Source organism: Protopterus annectens, chromosome 10.part0, assembly GCF_019279795.1.
Source record: "Protopterus annectens isolate FY-2018-M chromosome 10.part0, PAN1.0, whole genome shotgun sequence".
Lineage (NCBI taxonomy): Eukaryota > Metazoa > Chordata > Ceratodontiformes > Protopteridae > Protopterus > Protopterus annectens.
The window spans coordinates 1,837,271,368-1,837,289,120 of NC_056744.1; the positions used below are offsets into that span (position 1 = coordinate 1,837,271,368).

General features: G+C 40.4%; 1 protein-coding gene across 1 annotated transcript in view; it reads right to left on the reverse strand.

The window, feature by feature from the left end:
• LOC122814089 (sulfotransferase 1C2-like) overlaps positions 1–17,753 on the reverse strand; it is a 185,406-nt gene that overhangs the window by 34,733 nt on the left and 132,920 nt on the right. The gene's annotated exons all lie outside the window — the stretch shown is intronic.

Below are 17,753 nucleotides of genomic sequence, written 5' to 3' on the forward strand. Positions count from 1 at the left end.
TTTCCTGGGTTGGATCTGCCGTTAGGCTTTTTCTTTGCCCAGTATGATCACATACACCCTTTTCTCTTCAGTGGATGAGAGACTATAGGAGCAGTAGTTTGAATTTTTCTTGATAAACTTTTTAGAGTGGGTAACTCTAGAATGAATCTATAATAGTCATCATTTCTGGGTACCAGAGAACCTAAAGTACAAGTTTGTGGCTTTTTCTCATTCTAGAATCTCCTGGAAGACTCCGTTGTCCAAAATATTTAAAGCCAAGCATAGCAGGATCTCTGTCAAACTAGTCTAGCTGTGGAAATGAGTGTGGGGCTTGGCCAACTCAGAAATGCTATGTAACGGTTTACTATAATAATCTGGAATAAAGGTTCAGCGAACACGGGAATGCCGAATGGCAGTTGGCAGATTCCCATGTTTCCGAACGTTACTTGAACAAGAGTTTTTATCAGTTAATGACACTGTGCATTCGCTGATATGTGCTTGATGTTTTGATTCGAGATCACGGTACAGTGCGGATTGGGAAATGTATCCCTTTCCTCACTGTAGTGCGATCTCAGAGTTGGAATATATAATTTGCAGGGGGTTTTGGGAGGCACAGCCCCTAACAGGAGGGTGTAGGGGGGCTTACCCCACTGCAAAAACGTGAATGCAAGTGTAAGATTTTCACTTACCTTTACAGGTATACGGACATCACATTTGATATTTGATGAAAATGTCAAATCTGCTGATGTCGTTTATCAAATTTGACATTTTCACCTATTTGATATGCAGGAAGTCGATGTTGTCCTTCAACATTACCAACTTTTTTTATAACGTCAAGATTTTGATAGTAAACCCTTTGTAACAGGTCATCATGGAGATGACTTCTCTTATATGTGCATCTGTAAAAAAAAACAAATGACTCTGATAGCGAAACAGTCTTTTTTCCTACAAGGTCTACTATGTTAGACGAACTAGGAGAAATGGGTGTCAAAATTAAATGACTTGATGTGACTTTGTTTCCTCAGTGGGGAGGGGGCTTTGAAATCTGAGATCTCTATCACTCTTCACATTGTTATACTTGGAAATCATTGCTCTGATTTGCCAGTGGTAAAACCAGTGCTGGAGGTAACTCATTTCTTGGAAGTTGTTCGCTAGGATTATGCAGCATGTTCTTGTTCTGGGACATCATTTTCCATTTCTGTTCCACTTCAGTTAGTACAGTTTTTGTGGCCTCATGAACAGGGTAGTCAGGTTTAGGGGGGATGCATTCATTAACCAAAACTTAACATCCTCTAGAACAGGTTTTATCCAGAACCATGCAAGCGTGCCGGGTGACCACAAGGGCTGAGAGTAACCGAGGAGTATTCAATGTGCTATGCCTGCATATAATAATGCATGCAATTACCTTCTTTGTCCTGTTAATTAATTTAATTTACAAACTTGCCTTTGGCTTCTGATTCAGACAGCAAATTCAGAGCTTCACTTGGTGGTGTTGGGGGGGGGGGGTATATGCATCTGCTAATTCAAAGCCCTAGAATCAGAAAGAGTAGAGATATCTCACTTGCAGAAAGTATCTGAGGCCCTGCACTATCTGTCTGCTGTAAATTACTCAGAAGATCCAAATCACATTATTCCTTTAGACTCCAAAGTTAGTTTGGCAGGGGTCTGCCCTCAGGTTCTGTTCCTACTCCTTTCTGCCCCCTAAGACCTGGTCAGATCTGGCAGGCCTCTTACATGCAGGAGTGTAGACGTCAAGACACTGCCAGAGTGAAATAGCCACATCGTGAAATTATTCTAATAAAGGCACCATTGGGTTCCTCTGACCTCAATAATTCACCATAATGTTTTTATGGCAAGGACACCTCTTGTGCCTTCCACTTATACAAGTCATGCATTTACTTTAAGTATAGTCTTGTGGAAAACTGCAGGAGGAAAATCCATCCATCCTGTAAGGATCTGGAAACTAATGCATATAAAAGTGGGTATTTGTTTCCTCTGCCCAGTCACTCTTTTTCTCTTCAACCTCAGACTCGGAAAAGTGATGGAGAAAGTATAATTTCCTCTGTTTCCTCTTCAAAAGGAGGTTGTCTGTGTGTGCGTGTGTGTGTGTGTGTGTGTGTGTGTGTGTGTGTGTGTGTGTGTGTGTGTGTGTGTGTGTGTGTGTGTGTCTGTGTGTCTGTGTCTGTGTGTGTGGCTAATCAAAAGATAAAAAAACATTGTACTTCACAGAACAAGATCAGTGTGGACGTATACTGACTGTTGAATCACTCAGGGCTCTGTATTGGTTCTGGTTCTCTTCAATATGGTGTTTTCAACCCTGCAAACAGCACAAATGCAAACAGCACAAATGTTGTTGTTTCTTGTTGTTGTGTCTTTCGGCTTTTCCTGGTTAGGGGTCGCCACAGTGGAACTCCTGTCCGCTAATGATTGGCAGTAGATTTTTACGTGCCGAGTTGCCAGCCCTGATGCACAACCTTCAACGAAGGTACGCCCATTCACGCATGTCTCTGCCCAGAAGACGCTCTAGCTGAGAATCGAACCGGACAGCGTCTTACTGTGAGGCGACAATATCTAAATACACACCGATGACTGTAAGATAGGAGGGTAACGATAGAAAACTCAAAGAACAATGAAGAGTTAACCACGTACTTAATTAGTTTGCAGAACTAAGTCAACAATTTAATGTAATGGTTTGATACTGACAAAAGTAAGTCTGTGGTGCTAAATCTGATACTAATTTTGATATAAAATTAGGAGACTAACACCCAGAGATTGTAAAGCAGATCAAATAGTTTGCTCAAGACATACCTTTCAACCTGTTAGGAAAAGCATTCTGGACAGAGCCAAATGTAATGTGAGAACAAAGGCCACATCAAGGACAGATTTTAAATATTGCTCTTATAAACTTCATAATATAACTAATGCCTTAAGCCAACATATTTCCTTTCATCCTGGTCACAAATTCTGCTTCATGTCACTGGAAATTATAAGGGAGAGCCAGGGAGGTGGTGACCTAGTTAATAAAACTGAAATAATTGAACTAAGGTGGATTGCACATTTACAAGCTGACAAGTTACCGGGACTGAATGGAATGGCTCCTTTAAAACCCCTATTAAAAGGGTGGAAACTAAGGAGATAAACTTCAGCTGTACTGGCTCTTTCAGATACAAAGAAGTTCTGGAACTATTTAAATGCAAGCAGTTTCCGATGCTCCTGAAAGATCTAAAGAAAGCATTATGCTGAAAGCACTTATCTCTGAGCTCCAGAATTTTAGACATTTTATTTGTGCTCTCCTTGTGTTATATATTTGTTATTAAAGTTTTTACTTGGTTTTATTTAAATGTTCTACCCTTTCCGTGGTTGCTATACTTGACATTGTGCTTATCTGCTTTTTTAAACTTAAAAAGTTGCTAGAACAGGAGATTTGCACGAGCATGCATTTTCTGAAGGATATGCAGCCTAAACCTTAAATGTCGTTTTTATTTAGTAGCTTCAGGTCTCAATGATTTTGGAGACCACCACAAATACTATGAAGAAGAGACAGCGAATAAGTACAAAAATCTAGACATTGTGCAAAATTCTGGACAGTTGAGTGGTAGGACTCAGCATTAACTGTAAACAACACTTAACTGGAGATAAAAGAAAAAGCATTAAGACAATTGGATCTAATTTATAATGACATAAAAGGTCTAAGTGACTACTTGCAGCATCCACTAAACTGTGAAACATGAAGTAACCTGGATGCAGAAACTAAGTGCATGTCTGAGGGATGAATGCTCCTAGTGAAGTGGTGATTAATGTTTCAGCCAATATACTTATAACCAGAATTAAACAAATATATGTCACAGCATGCAACCTATACTGGGTCAAAAACAAACCAAGAAGAAACTTCACAGTGTGGAGGGTGTGATGTTCACTTCCTGAATTATGTTAAGCACCTAGTTCGTTAATAAAAATCGAACTGTAGAATATGTGCTACAAAATAATAAAACAGAAAATAGTAGGTAGTCCACAGCTGAGTTATAATTGGAATATCCTTTAGTAATAAACAAGTGATCCTAGGTGAGTCTAATGAAAAGCATTAAAGACATTCCTTATTTATATATAATCAGGTTACTTGAAGCAAGGGAGTGGTTACAGAGGGTGGGACTGTTACGAGCAATAAAAACATTAAACTCATTCCTTTAACCAAGTGCCCCTTCCCCTTAACACCATAGTGTAATCAGAGACTGTGCTACCTTAGAACTGGAACTAAAAAGCCAACGACAAATTAAAATATAAGACCAGCTTATTAACACTTTATATAGGCTAACCAAATAATCCAAACTATATTAAGAAAGTAACAACATGATTAGCTAACTAACAAAAATATCTGCCACTAGACACCTATCATAGGTTCATAGGTGTGAACTAGGGTAATGGCCCTGGAGCCTTTACAAGCCTAGCCCATAGGATTACCCTGGCATCGTGCCTTCTAACCTTAGCTCCCAGTGCCTCTGTTGAGTAGAGCCGCTGGAGTGATGCCCGGGGTGAATTTTCTATTTCCCATCCACTCGTTAAGATTTCTCTTGAAGAGGGCCAGTGAGGTGCTCTGCTTGACATGTATAGGAAGTCTATTCCATAGCATGGGCAGTCTCTGGGTTATGAACCTGTCCCTCCAGTACGTTCTGTTAATTGTGGTAATGAGGTTGAGGTCTCTGGAGCGTGTGGTGTGCAGGGATTGGGATTTCTTTAGATGTAGCATTTCTAACAGAGTTGGGTCAGACATGGCTTTGTAAGTCAAGCAGAGATCGCCTCTAAGTAGGTGATATGAAACAGAGAATAGTTGGAGTTTTTTGAGTCTGTCCATATAGGACAAATGTTTAAGGTCTAGGATCCTCTTTGTGAGGTACTTTTGTGGCCTCTCCAGTTGTTGCAGGTGTCTCCTGAGGTACATGCCAAATGGGGCATTGTACTCTGATTGGCCTAATGAGGGAAGAGTAGAGGGACACAATGACCTCTTTCTTCCTGGATGCAAAACCCTTAGTAATGAAATGTGCCACATAGAAGGACTTTCTGACCACAGTGGCAATGTGGTGGTCAAAACAGAGGTTGTTGTCAACCTGTGTTCCCAGATCGCTTATAATACCTTCTGTGTTCAATGGACTACCATCGATGTGGTAATTCATGGGAATTGGGTTTTTCCCAAAGGGGATGACGACACATTTTGGCATTGAGCTTAAGATCATGGTTCTGATACTAGGCATTGGTCTCGGTGAGGCCTTTCTGTAGGATGTCAACATCACTTGGGGAGTTAATAATGGCTCCCAACTTGCAATCGTCTGCAAACCTTTTCAGCCAGAGTCCCTTCATGTTGGCCTGGACTTCATAGAAGTAGATACCAAAGAGGAGAGGACCCAGGACCAATCCCTGTGGGACTCCACTCTTGACTGGTCGTCAGTCTGACTTGGAGTCAGCTACTTTCATACTGTTGGTTCTATCTGTGAGCCAGTTTGCAACCCACCTAGTAATATAGGGGTTGATGCCTAGCTTAGTATGTTTTTCTATGATTCCTGAGTGGGGAATGGTATCAAAGGCCTTGGCCAGATCAAGGTAGACTGTATGAACCACCTTGTCTTCATCCACAGCTCTGGTAACTGACTCAAAGAAGTTGACCAAGTTGAGCAGGCACGATCTACCCTTCACAAAGCCTAACTGTGTGGGATGCAGAGTTTGGAGATTCCCTATATCCTTGTTTATTAGGTCCATGATGATGCATTCCATAGCTTTGCATATCAAACTTGTCAGGCTAACGGGGTGATAGTTCCCAGGGTCTGTAGTTGTTCCTCCTTTGTGGAGAGGGATGACTGTAGCAGTGTGCAATTCGGTAGAGACAAAGCCTGAGGTGAGGCTGTGATTGAACAGGGCACACAGGTGGGGTGCCAGCTCACTCTGTAGTTCATGTAGAACACAGCCAGGGATATTGTCAGGTCCCATAGAAGCTGTATTCCTGGCCTTGGACAGTGCTGTTTTAACCTGTACAGCAGTAATACTGGGTGCCTGGTAATCTGATGGTATTGTGATTGGCCCTTTGGGGGGGGAGAAGGGTAAAGTTGGCACTGAATCTGTCGGCCAGTATATTGGCAATATCTGTTGGCTCGGTATAGGAAGTACCATTGTGCAGTAGCTCAGAGCAAATCTGGGTATTGTTGTGGAGAGTCTTTACATAATTATAGAAGGCCTTGTGGTTGTCTTTACTATCTGCTGCAATTCTGTTTTCATAGCTACCTTTAGAGGATTTGATGAGGGATCTCAACTTTTTGTTGAGGCTGATAAGGGAGTTTTTCCAGTCTTGGGACTTCACCTTATTCCACATCAGTTTCCTCCTTCTGATGTAGAGTTTGTTTATGGCAGGGGACCACTGTATTGTCTTCCTTTCTCCAGAGGAGGGCATCTTGGTTCTATTGGGTATGGTGAGATCCATGCATTTGTGTACTAGTTTGTACAGTGCATTGGTGTATGATTTGGTGGTCATGCAACTATTCTCCATTTGCATGAGTGCCATGAAGTTAGCCACCTCTGTTTTTAGGTGCCCAAAGTTAGCTTTGGAGAAGTTTTTCATGGTGGTTACCTTTGTGGGGGTGGGGTGGGGTGAGAGGGCTGTGGATTCCCAAGGTGATTAGTTTGTGGTCAGATCTAACCAGGGAGGAGTTGACTATTGGTGTAGAGCAATGGTCGCCCATGTTAGTAATGACCAGGTCAAGGATGTTGCTACCTCTAGTGGAGGTAAGAAAGAGCTGGTCCAGGGCATTGGAATTAATGAATTCCAGAAAACGTTGGGCAAGTGTATTGGGACTTGAGTAGTTTTCCCAGTTAATGGAGGGGTAGTTGAAGTCCCCCAGTATGAGAGTGTTAAGTTGGACCCTAATATTCTCCAGGGTGCTTAGGAACGTGGAGTGTGAGTCTTGGGACATGGTTAGGGACCTATAGCAGGCTACGATCTGAATCGCTGTCTTACCCAATGTTAGCTGCACCTGAAGTATCTCTGATGAGTTATGTTGGGCTACCAGTCTGGAGGTGTGTGCATACTTTATGAATATGGAGACCGCCTTTGGAGCTTGAGTCCAAGTTCTGGGGCCAAAAGGTGTGGAATGAGTTATAGCCTGGTAGTGCAGGGGTGCTTTCTGCTGCTTTGAACCAGGTCTCTATTACAGCACAAATGTCAGTGTTCTTCATTTAAAGGAGTGCTTCAAGTGAGTGCATTTTGAGATTTAGACTTCTAGCGTTGAGCAGCATGACCCTCGGGTTGCATTTGTTTGTAGCTGCTATGGTGGTTTGGTCTTTGGAAAACTGCCTAAAAAGGCACTATAGGGGTGGCAAGAGCTTTGGCCAGTATCCAGAAGCCCAGGGGTGACAGATGCAGGCCATCTCTGGCAAAGAATTGAGGTCTGTCAATCATGTCATCCCAGGCAGACAGATACTGGATCCCCTTAGAATGACACCAGAAACTTAGCCAATTGTTGAAATCAATCATTTTCTGCTTGTACTGTGGTATCATTCTGGGTGATGGTAGGATTCTGCTCAGGGCTAGGGTCATACCTGCCTGGGCTACATAATCCGAGAGCTCCTCCATGTCTCTCTTCATGTAGCCCAGAGAGAATATCAGAATAAATATTAATAAATATAAACTAAACCACTTTTAACAAAACTTGCTTTTGTATCAAATAAATACTTCATCAAGTTTGTAGTAGGATGAAACCAAAACTATAATTGCCAAGGTGGAAACACAGTGACAAATGCCTAATTATAGTTTGGGTTTTCATCATGCTTAGGTTTTCACTTGTAGATTTATACATACGTTCATTCATTTTATAATTTGTTATTGGCACACAAACCTATTGAAGTATTTATGGCATTGTTGTAGAACAGCACCCTCGGTCGAACTGTGCAGAAGCTGGCATGGCTTGTGTGATTTATATGCCAAATGACTGTTATGTCATATGCAAATGATGCATGACTGACTGCCTGCAGTCCTGAACACTAACATCATGCATACATTGGTTGTGTCTTGTGTTACTAGTACTTTACTGTTTTGTTTTTTAACTACCAGTGTTGTAGCTGTTATGTTGATAGTGCATTTTTACTGTTATCACATTAACAAAGATTGTAAGGCATGGAACTATTTTGTTGCAGTCAACTGAATAGTAGGACTGAAAACTGACCAACAGACTCTACTTAAAGTTGCATATTGGACTGTTGCAGTTACAATGTTTTGTGTGTACGTGTTTTTTTTATTATTATTTTAAGCTCCAACGATTGGGTTTAGAGCGCAACTGTTAACGTTCTCCCTATTTTGTCGCTGCATACCTCTCAATTATTCAGATTTTTGCCTCATATTTTTGGTTTGCTCCTCATAAAATTTGTAGTTTTCTGTCAACTCACTGAGGATTACTCACTAAATAATAACATATATATTCAGTTTCGGACAACATACCCTTCAAAAAACACAAGCTAATGCAAATCCTATTATAGCAACTTTCTAAGTGTTTTACAACAAAATTTAAAGTCTGTCCCTACAGCACAGAATGGGAAATTCACCCTTTTCCTCAATTTACTTGGATCTCGGAGTAGGTGGTGTGGGGGCATGCAGGGGGCCCTGCAAAAATGTAAACAAAAAAAATTACTTTCAGTTATAGTCCTATTTTTTAACATTAGGTAATGGTAACCCCCCCCCCTCAAGCTAATGTGCTGAATATCCAATGAAAATTCAGGAGGCCAATGATGACATCACCATGAATCCTTATCAAACGCGTAACCAGGTGTTGGGTGCTGGGCGGGGTTTAGGTGGGACTTGCTACTGCGGATCCAAGGGTGTACTGTTCTACAATGCCATTTTTATTTGATACCAAAGTGATCTTTGTTAAAAGTGGCTTAGTTTATATTCATTAATATTTATTCTGATAGATGCTTAGTGGTATATCTTTTTTTTAGTTTGCTAATCATATTGCTAGTGTCTTAATATAGTTTGGATTATTTGGTTAGGCTATACAAAGTGTTAATAAGCTGGTCTTATATTGTCATTTGTCTCTGGCTTTTTAGTTTCAGTTTAAGGTAGCACAGTCTCTGATTAAGTGAAGTAATGCACAAAAAACCAAAGACAAGCAAAGAATAATCCACGACCTTGAAGAAAGGAACCGGAACTCTGCTAAAGTCCACAAGGCTGTATTTTTATTTCTGAAGTATTCCAAGTCACAGATAAAATCACACAAGCGCTTTCGCTCAGGCAATCCTGAGCTTTATCAAGTGAAAACAAATTGCAGTGTGCAGTAACCTCCATTAAATAGCCTGGCAATTATACAATTAATTAATTAGTAAGTCTAGTACTGAGGTGTGGTGCTTTAGAGTTGGGTGTTAAAAAAGTTAGTCATTATATCAACTCAAAAAATGAAATGTTTGCAATAACATATGCACTTAAATAAAATGACTAACCATAAAAAACATTTTAAAATGCCAGTTTCCTAGGTTTCAGAACATAAAAGTCTGAAGTCTGACTGGGGTTGTAGATTGTTAAAGAATATGCTTAAAGATGTGTTTAGATTGTCAGTGAATTGTTAAAAATTTTTTTTTCCATTATTACTTTACACTGATAAAACATGCAATAAAATATCGTGAGATATTTTTAATGCCCATCCATATAACATTTCATATAGAATTTGATTTATTAGTCGGAATCCTATAACCGTGGATGTTCAATAATTTAATATGCTGTGTGGGGATGCTGTGGTATGAAGGGGGTCAAGCGTGAGAGTTATAACCTAGCCCTCCTAAGCTTGAGGACCGGTTTAATGCTGATCATCCCATTCAGACCTGGTGGCTTCCCTGCATTCAGTCTCAACTGCCATAATAGTTCACGGTAGCCCAAGGTGGATTCCCAGTCACCACCTCTTGCATCTGGCTCAACCTGTTCCAGAACTAGAAACTGGATTTTGGGTTCTGGGCAGGAGAGTGAGTGTTTGTAGAAGGCGTTGGTTTCCCTCTTCCTGGTCATGTCATAAAGATGCTTTCGTGAATCGTTTTCTTAATTCCCTCTCAGTTTTGCCCACATAGAAACTTTGACAGTTGGTGCACATCCCCAAGTATCGACCCTCTAGAGGCACAGGTGTAAAATCCAGTGGGGTGTATCTTCTAGTTCCTAGACGGGAGGTATGGTGCTGTTTCTTTGGATATGGCATGACATTGGGCACAGGCACCACATTTGAATGTGCCCAGCCTTGGTTGTTTTACCTTCATCTTTTTTCTTTGATTTCTTTCAAATAATTCCTTTAAATTAGCCCCTCTTTTACGAACAAAACTGGGTTTAGGTGGTATGTAGTCCTTTAGTTCTTCAAAGAGGGTTAGAACCGGCCAGTGATGTAAGATTGTTTCTTCCAATTCATAGGAATTTGATGAGTATGTGTGTGCAAAACTGTTAGTGTGAACAGTATCCTTGTCCAACTTGCTTACCGAAATGATGGAGATGGTTTTGTCCAACAACTTCATCTTTTTTAATGGTGAATTATACCGGCAACGCAAGGGGGTTGCCATGGGGGCATCTTGTGCATCCTTCTACGCAAATGTAGTATTGCACATGTGGGAGCATACATTCGTTTTAATACCCCCATGGAAAGATCACATCCTTTTCTACAGACGTTATTTGGATGACATCTGTATTTTATGGTCTGGCTCTGAAGGGAACCTATCTGAATTCCTTACACACATCAATTCAACAACGAATTTCCTACAATTCACACACACAGTGGATCAGCACGAACTTCATTATCTGGACATTACTCTTTACAAGGACTACAATCAGAAAACTTTCCATTCCAAACTACATCGGAAGGCAACATTTTCTAACTCCTTGCTACACTTCGAAAGTGCCCACCCACCATATCAAAAGAGGGGGATCATTAAGGGGCAGCTCATCAGAGCAAGTAGAATATGCAGTACGGAGAAAGATTTTGAATCTGAGGTGGAATTTTTGAAAAACCTTTTCTTGGAGAGAGGTTACCCTCTGGAACTATTTCTAACTCTAGCAGCAGAGGTAAAATCTGCACGACATTCCCTCTATAAACCAATACTAGGGGGGGGGTTTGTACCAGTGACCAACAATACACAAACAAGGATACTGCTCACACTAACAGTTTTGCACACACATACTCATCAAATTCCTATGAATTGGAAGAAACAATCTTACATCACTGGCCGGTTCTAACCCTCTTTGAAGAACTAAAGGACTACATACCACCTAAACCCAGTTTTGTTCGTAAAAGAGGGGCTAATTTAAAGGAATTATTTGAAAGAAATCAAAGAAAAAAGATGAAGGTAAAACAACCAAGGCTGGGCACATTCAAATGTGGTGCCTGTGCCCAATGTCATGCCATATCCAAAGAAACAGCACCATACCTCCCGTCTAGGAACTAGAAGATACACCCCACTGGATTTTACACCTGTGCCTCTAGAGGGTCAGATACTTGGGGATGTGCACCAACTGTCAAAGTTTCTATGTGGGCAAAACTGAGAGGGAATTAAGGAAACGTATCTACGAGCATCTTTATGACATGACCAGGAAGAAGGAAACCAACGCCTTCTACAAACACTCACTCTCCTGCCCAGAACCCAAAATCCAGTTTCTAGTTCTGGAACAGGTTGAGCCAGATGCAAGAGGTGGTGACTGGGAATCCACCTTGGGCTACCGTGAACTATTATGGCAGTTGAGACTGAATGCAGGGAAGCCACCAGGTCTGAATGGGATGATCAGCATTAAACCGGTCCTCAAGCTTAGGAGGGCTAGGTTATAACTCTCACGCTTGACCCCCTTCATACCACAGCATCCCCACACAGCATATTAAATTATTGAACATCCACGGTTATAGGATTCCGACTAATAAATCAAATTCTATATGAAATGTTATATGGATGGGCATTAAAAATATCTCACGCATATTTTATTGCATGTTTTTATCAGTGTAAAGTAATAATGGAAAAAAAAATTTTTAACAATTCACTGACAATCTAAACACATCTTTAAGCATATTCTTTAACAATCTACAACCCCAGTCAGACTTCAGACTTTTATGTTCTGAAACCTAGGAAACTGGCATTTTAAAATGTTTTTTATGGTTAGTCATTTTTATTTAAGTGCATATGTTATTGCAAACATTTCATTTTTTGAGTTGATATAATGACTAACTTTTTTAACACCCAACTCTAAAGCACCACACCTCAGTACTAGACTTACTAATTAATTAATTGTATAATTGCCAGGCTATTTAATGGAGGTTACTGCACACTGCAATTTGTTTTCACTTGATAAAGCTCAGGATTGCCTGAGCGAAAGCGCTTGTGTGATTTTATCTGTGACTTTTGGAATACTTCAGAAATAAAAATACAGTCTCTGATTACACTATGGTGTTAAGGAAGAAGGGAGACTTGGTTAAAAGAATGACTGTAAAACTTTTATTGCTTGTAACAGTCCCACCCTCTGTAACCACTCCCTTGCTTCAAGTAACTTGATTATATATAAATAAGGAATGTCTTTAATGCTTTTCATTAGACTCACCTAGGATCACTTGTTTATTACTAAAGGATATTACATTTATAACTCAGCTGTGGACTACCTACTATTTTCTGTTTTATTATTTTGTAGCACATATTCTACAGTTCGATTTTTATTAACGAACTAGGTGCTTAACATAATTCAGGAAGTGAAAATCACACCCTCCACACTGTGAAGTTTCTTCTTGGTTAATTTCTGCTTTATGCCTGCACGCTATAGTTCCTAAAGAGTTACTCTACCTGCAGACACCTTCACATGCTACAGTAACAATATCAGTTGCAGTCCTATAAATGACATTGTTTTGGGACCCTAGAACATTGCAGAAGTGGGGGTGATCCAGTCATTGTGTGACATGTTCAGATCTCAATACAACTCCAGCAGTCCCTGTTGTAATGATCCTTTCTGTCATCTGTTTGTCTTCATTATCCATTTTTGTATCCAGGGTGTACAGCAATGCTTGTTTTTTTCTAGATCATCAGCTCTCATGATTTAATTCCATTTCTTCCTGTCTCACGTGAAGACAGTTACCCCCTTATCTTCTCTCTTCTGTGTACCCCCTGTAGATAGTGTACCATGGCATACTGACATCCCTCCCAGTACTTGATGTCTCTATGACCACTACAGCACTGTCCAGGCCTTCTACTTGACAATCACTCTGCTTTTTGGCCACACTATGACCATTCCGCAGTGCCCTCATCAGCCTGGAGATACATGCACATTATTTAGGCATGTATGGTTTTCTTCTGTCTGGGTACGGTGTTCTGGAACATTCTACCAGTTAAGTTCCCTTGTGCAGGATGCAGCTTTGCACTGTTATCTGCTAATATTAATTATGACCTGAGTATGACTCGGCTGGGACAAAGCCTGAGTACCGGCTTTGTCCAAGCCGAGTGGAGGACAGCCACTGTCATCCCTTTGCACAAAGGTGGAGCATCCACAGATCCAGGAAATTATAGACCCATCAGCCTAGCTAGCCTGATCTGCAAGGACATGGAATGGATTATCATGGACCTCATTAACAGGTACATTGGCAACCTCCAAACACTCGACCCCACACAGTTGGCTTTGTCAAGGGGAGATCATGTCTGTTAAATCTGGTCAACTTCTTTAAGACAGTTAGCAAAGCCATGGATGAGGGGAAGATGGTGCACACCACCTACCTTGACCTGGCCAAGGCCTCTGACACTCTTCCCACCTCAGGCATAGTAGACAAACTCTCTCAACTAGGTATCAATCCAAATGTTATCAGATGAGTAGCAAATTGTCTCACTGATAGAACTCACCTAATCAAAATAGGGGAAGCCACCTCAAGCAGTCGACTCATAACAAGCAGTGTATCCCAGGGATGGGTCTTGGGGCCTCTGTTATTCAGGATATCCTTCTCTGAGGTACAGGCCAAAACCAGTGGGCTATGGCTGACCAAGTTTGCACATGACTGCAAGCTGGGCATGGTCATCAATTCCCCAAGTGATGTGGATGGCCTCCAAGAGGGTCTCACTCAAACAAATGACTGGTGCCAGAAACACAGCCTCAAGCAGAATGCCAAAAAAAGCATCATCATCCCCTTTGGGGAGAGTGATGTCCCCACATATCACATTAATAACAACATCCTAAGCACAAAAATCAGTCATGAGGGATTTGGGCACCCAGGTTGATAGCAACCTGACTTTTGACCACCATGTTGCTTCCATTGTGCGTAAAGCTTTCTATATGGCACACCTCATAAGTAAGGGTATCTCATCCAGGGACAAGAAGGTCATAACAACCCTGTATTCTACCCTTATAAGCCCAATCATTGAGTACAATGCCTGCTTCAGCATGTACCTTGCAAAACACATGCAGCAGCTGGAGAGACCACAGTGGTTCCTCACCAGAAGAATACAGGGCCTCAAACATCTACCCTACACAGATAGGCTAAAACCCTGTCCCTCTACTCAGTTTCATACAGACTCCTCAGAGGTGACCTCTGTCTGACATACAAAGATATCTCAGACCTTGCCTTGATGGGACTGCTGCATATCCACAAGTCAAGCTCCACTCGAGTAACTCGCATGCGTGACCTCAACCTCGTCTGTGACATTAATAGGACTTTTTGGCAGGACAGATTTGTGTCCCAGAGACTCCCCCATCTGTGGAATAGACTCCCTCTCCACATCAAGCAGAGTACCTCATTAACCCTTTTTAAGTGCAACCTGGATAACCGGATGGGAAACAGAAAATACACCCCTGGGATTCCACCTGTGTCCCTGCTGGACAGGGGCTTTGGGTGCTGACTTGTCTAAACATGAGCTAAACTCTTGGCTAGGCTTATAAGGGCCTCAGGGCCAATAGCCTAGTAACTTCCTATGATCCTGTGATGACATGCTTTTTTATGTTGCGTGTGTTGAGGGGAGCTAATATTTCACCATGTTCCTCAAATACCTCTGGCATTCCTGGCTATTATAACCACTTTTGCACAAACCAATTACATTTTGCTCATGGCCAATGTAAGCTATTTTACTAGAATGTGTTATATTTCTGCAGCTCAGCCCACATTTTTCACTGAACCCAGAATTACAATTTTTTTCCAGTTCTTCAGCCTTGCCTTTTGCACATACTGTCACCGTTTGTTAGAAATAGTCCGTGTGTGAGTGAGACTCACTTTGGAATCCTGCTAGTGCTAGAAAACCTTGTCCTGTACCATTTCTGGCCACCTCAGCCAACTTATTAGTAATTATGTAGAAATACTATCTCCCCTTCCCAACCATTATTTACATGACCTGAAGTAATACTCATTTGTGTTCCTGCCATGAGGCCAGACAAGAACCTTACTGCTCTGTTCAATCTCTTTCTAGACTCAGCCCCACCAAATAACTGAAAAAACTGAAAAACAAAATGCTGATGCAAAATTCCCTACCTAACAAACAAGCTACAGGTTTTACTTAGTAACAGCTTGTTTCTTAAACACAAAACGCTGATGCATAATTCCCTACCTAACAAACAAGCTACAGGTTTTACTTAGCAACAGCTTATTTATTAAACTCAAAACGCTGATGCATAATTCCCTACCTAACAAACAAGCTACAGGTTTTACTTAGTAACAGCTTATTTAGTAAACTCAAAACGCTGATGCATAATTCCCTACCTAACAAACAAGCTACAGGTTTTATTTAGTAACAGCTTATTTATTAAACTCAAAACGCTGATGCATAATTCCCTACCTAACAAACAAGCTACAGGTTTTAAAACAAAAAGAAAAGTCCAACCAGTAAAATAAACACGTCCAGGGAGGCAAGGTAAAACTGCTGTGGAAACAATACTACTGAAAACACAATAGCGTATACTATTTTATTAGCCGCTTTCGTACAAAAACTTCTTCAGAATAATAGCATTAGAACAGCTAACCTCTTAAATACCATATAATAATCATGTGACTAATTAAACAATTAAAATAAAAATTGATACAAATTTTGCATAAATCATTTTAAAAACTCCTAAACAGTCTTAATGAACCCTTTTGTAAAAAACATAATAAAAATGAGAAAAAATAGAATATCCTGTTTTATTTACATTTAATCTACGCTTGTTCAAAAAACATTTAATATTAATGGTCTCATTAAGTCCAGGGGGGGTATCTGACTTTAATTTTATTTGCCAGTAGGTTTCTCTTTGGAAAAGAAAATTCTTGTAATCCCCTTCCCTCATGTCCTTCCGCCCCACTTCAAGTATAGAAAATAAAAATTTTTTAAAAAATGGACAATTCAATGAATGTTTAAACAGGGCATTCCTTTCGTCCCTGGACTTGATACTATAAATGTGCTCCCTTATACGAGTTCTAAATTCCCTGGTGGTCATCCCGACGTAAAAGGCGTCACAAGTTGAACACAGGGCGATGTAAACAACTCCCCTGGTTCCGCAATTCACAAAAACGAAAGCGGCTAATAAAATAGTATACGCTATTGTGTTTTCAGTAGTATTGTTTCCACAGCAGTTTTACCTTGCCTCCCTGGACGTGTTTATTAAGCTACAGGTTTTACTTAGTAACAGCTTGGTTCTTAAACACAAAACGCTGATGCATAATTCCCTACCTAACAAACAAGCTACAGTTTTTACTTAGTAACAGCTTGTATCTTAAACACAAAATGCTGATGCATGATTCCCTACATAACAAACAAGCTACAGGTTTTACTTAGTAACAGCTTGTTTCTTAAACACAAAATGCTGATGCATGATTCCCTACCTAACAAACAAGCTACAGGTTTTACTCAGTAACAGCTTGTTTTTTAAACACAAAACGCTGATGCATAATTCCCTACCTAACAAACAAGCTAGAGGTTTTACATAGTAACAGCTTGTTTCTTAAACACAAAACGCTGATGCATAATTCCCTACCTAACAAACAAGCTACAGGTTTTATTTAGTAACAGCTTGTTTCTTAAACACAAAACGCTGATGCATGATTCTCTACCTAACAAACAAGCTACAGGTTTTATTTAGTAACAGCTTGTTTCTTAAACACAAAACGCTGATGTATGATTCCCTACCTAACAAACAAGCTACAGGTTTTACTTAGTAACAACTTATTTCTTAAACACAAAATGCTGATGCATGATTCCCTACCTAACAAACAAGCTACAGGTTTTACTTAGTAACAACTTGTTTCTTAAACACAAAACGCTGACGCATAATTACCTACCTAACAAACAAGCTACAGGTTTTACTTAGTAACAGCTTGCTTCTTAAACACAAAAACGCTGATGCATGATTCCCTACCTAACAAACAAGCTACAGGTTTTACTTAGTAACAGCTTGTTTCTTAAACACAAAACGCTGATGCATGATTCCCTACCTAGCAAACAAGCTACAGGTTTTACTTAGTAACAGCTTGTTTCTTAAACACAAAACGCTGATGTATGATTCCCTACCTAACAAACAAGCTACAGGTTTTACTCAGTAACAGCTTGTTTCTTAAACACAAAACGCTGATGCATGATTCCCTACCTAACAAACAAGCTACAGGTTTTACTCAGTAACAGCTTGTTTCTTAAACACAAAACGCTGATGCATGATTTCCTACCTAACAAACAAGCTACAGGTTTTACTCAGTAACAGCTTGCTTCTTAAACACAAAATTCTGATGCATGATTCCCTACCTAACAAACAAGCTACAGGTTTTACTTAGTAACAGCTTGTTTCTTAAACACAAAACGCTGATGCA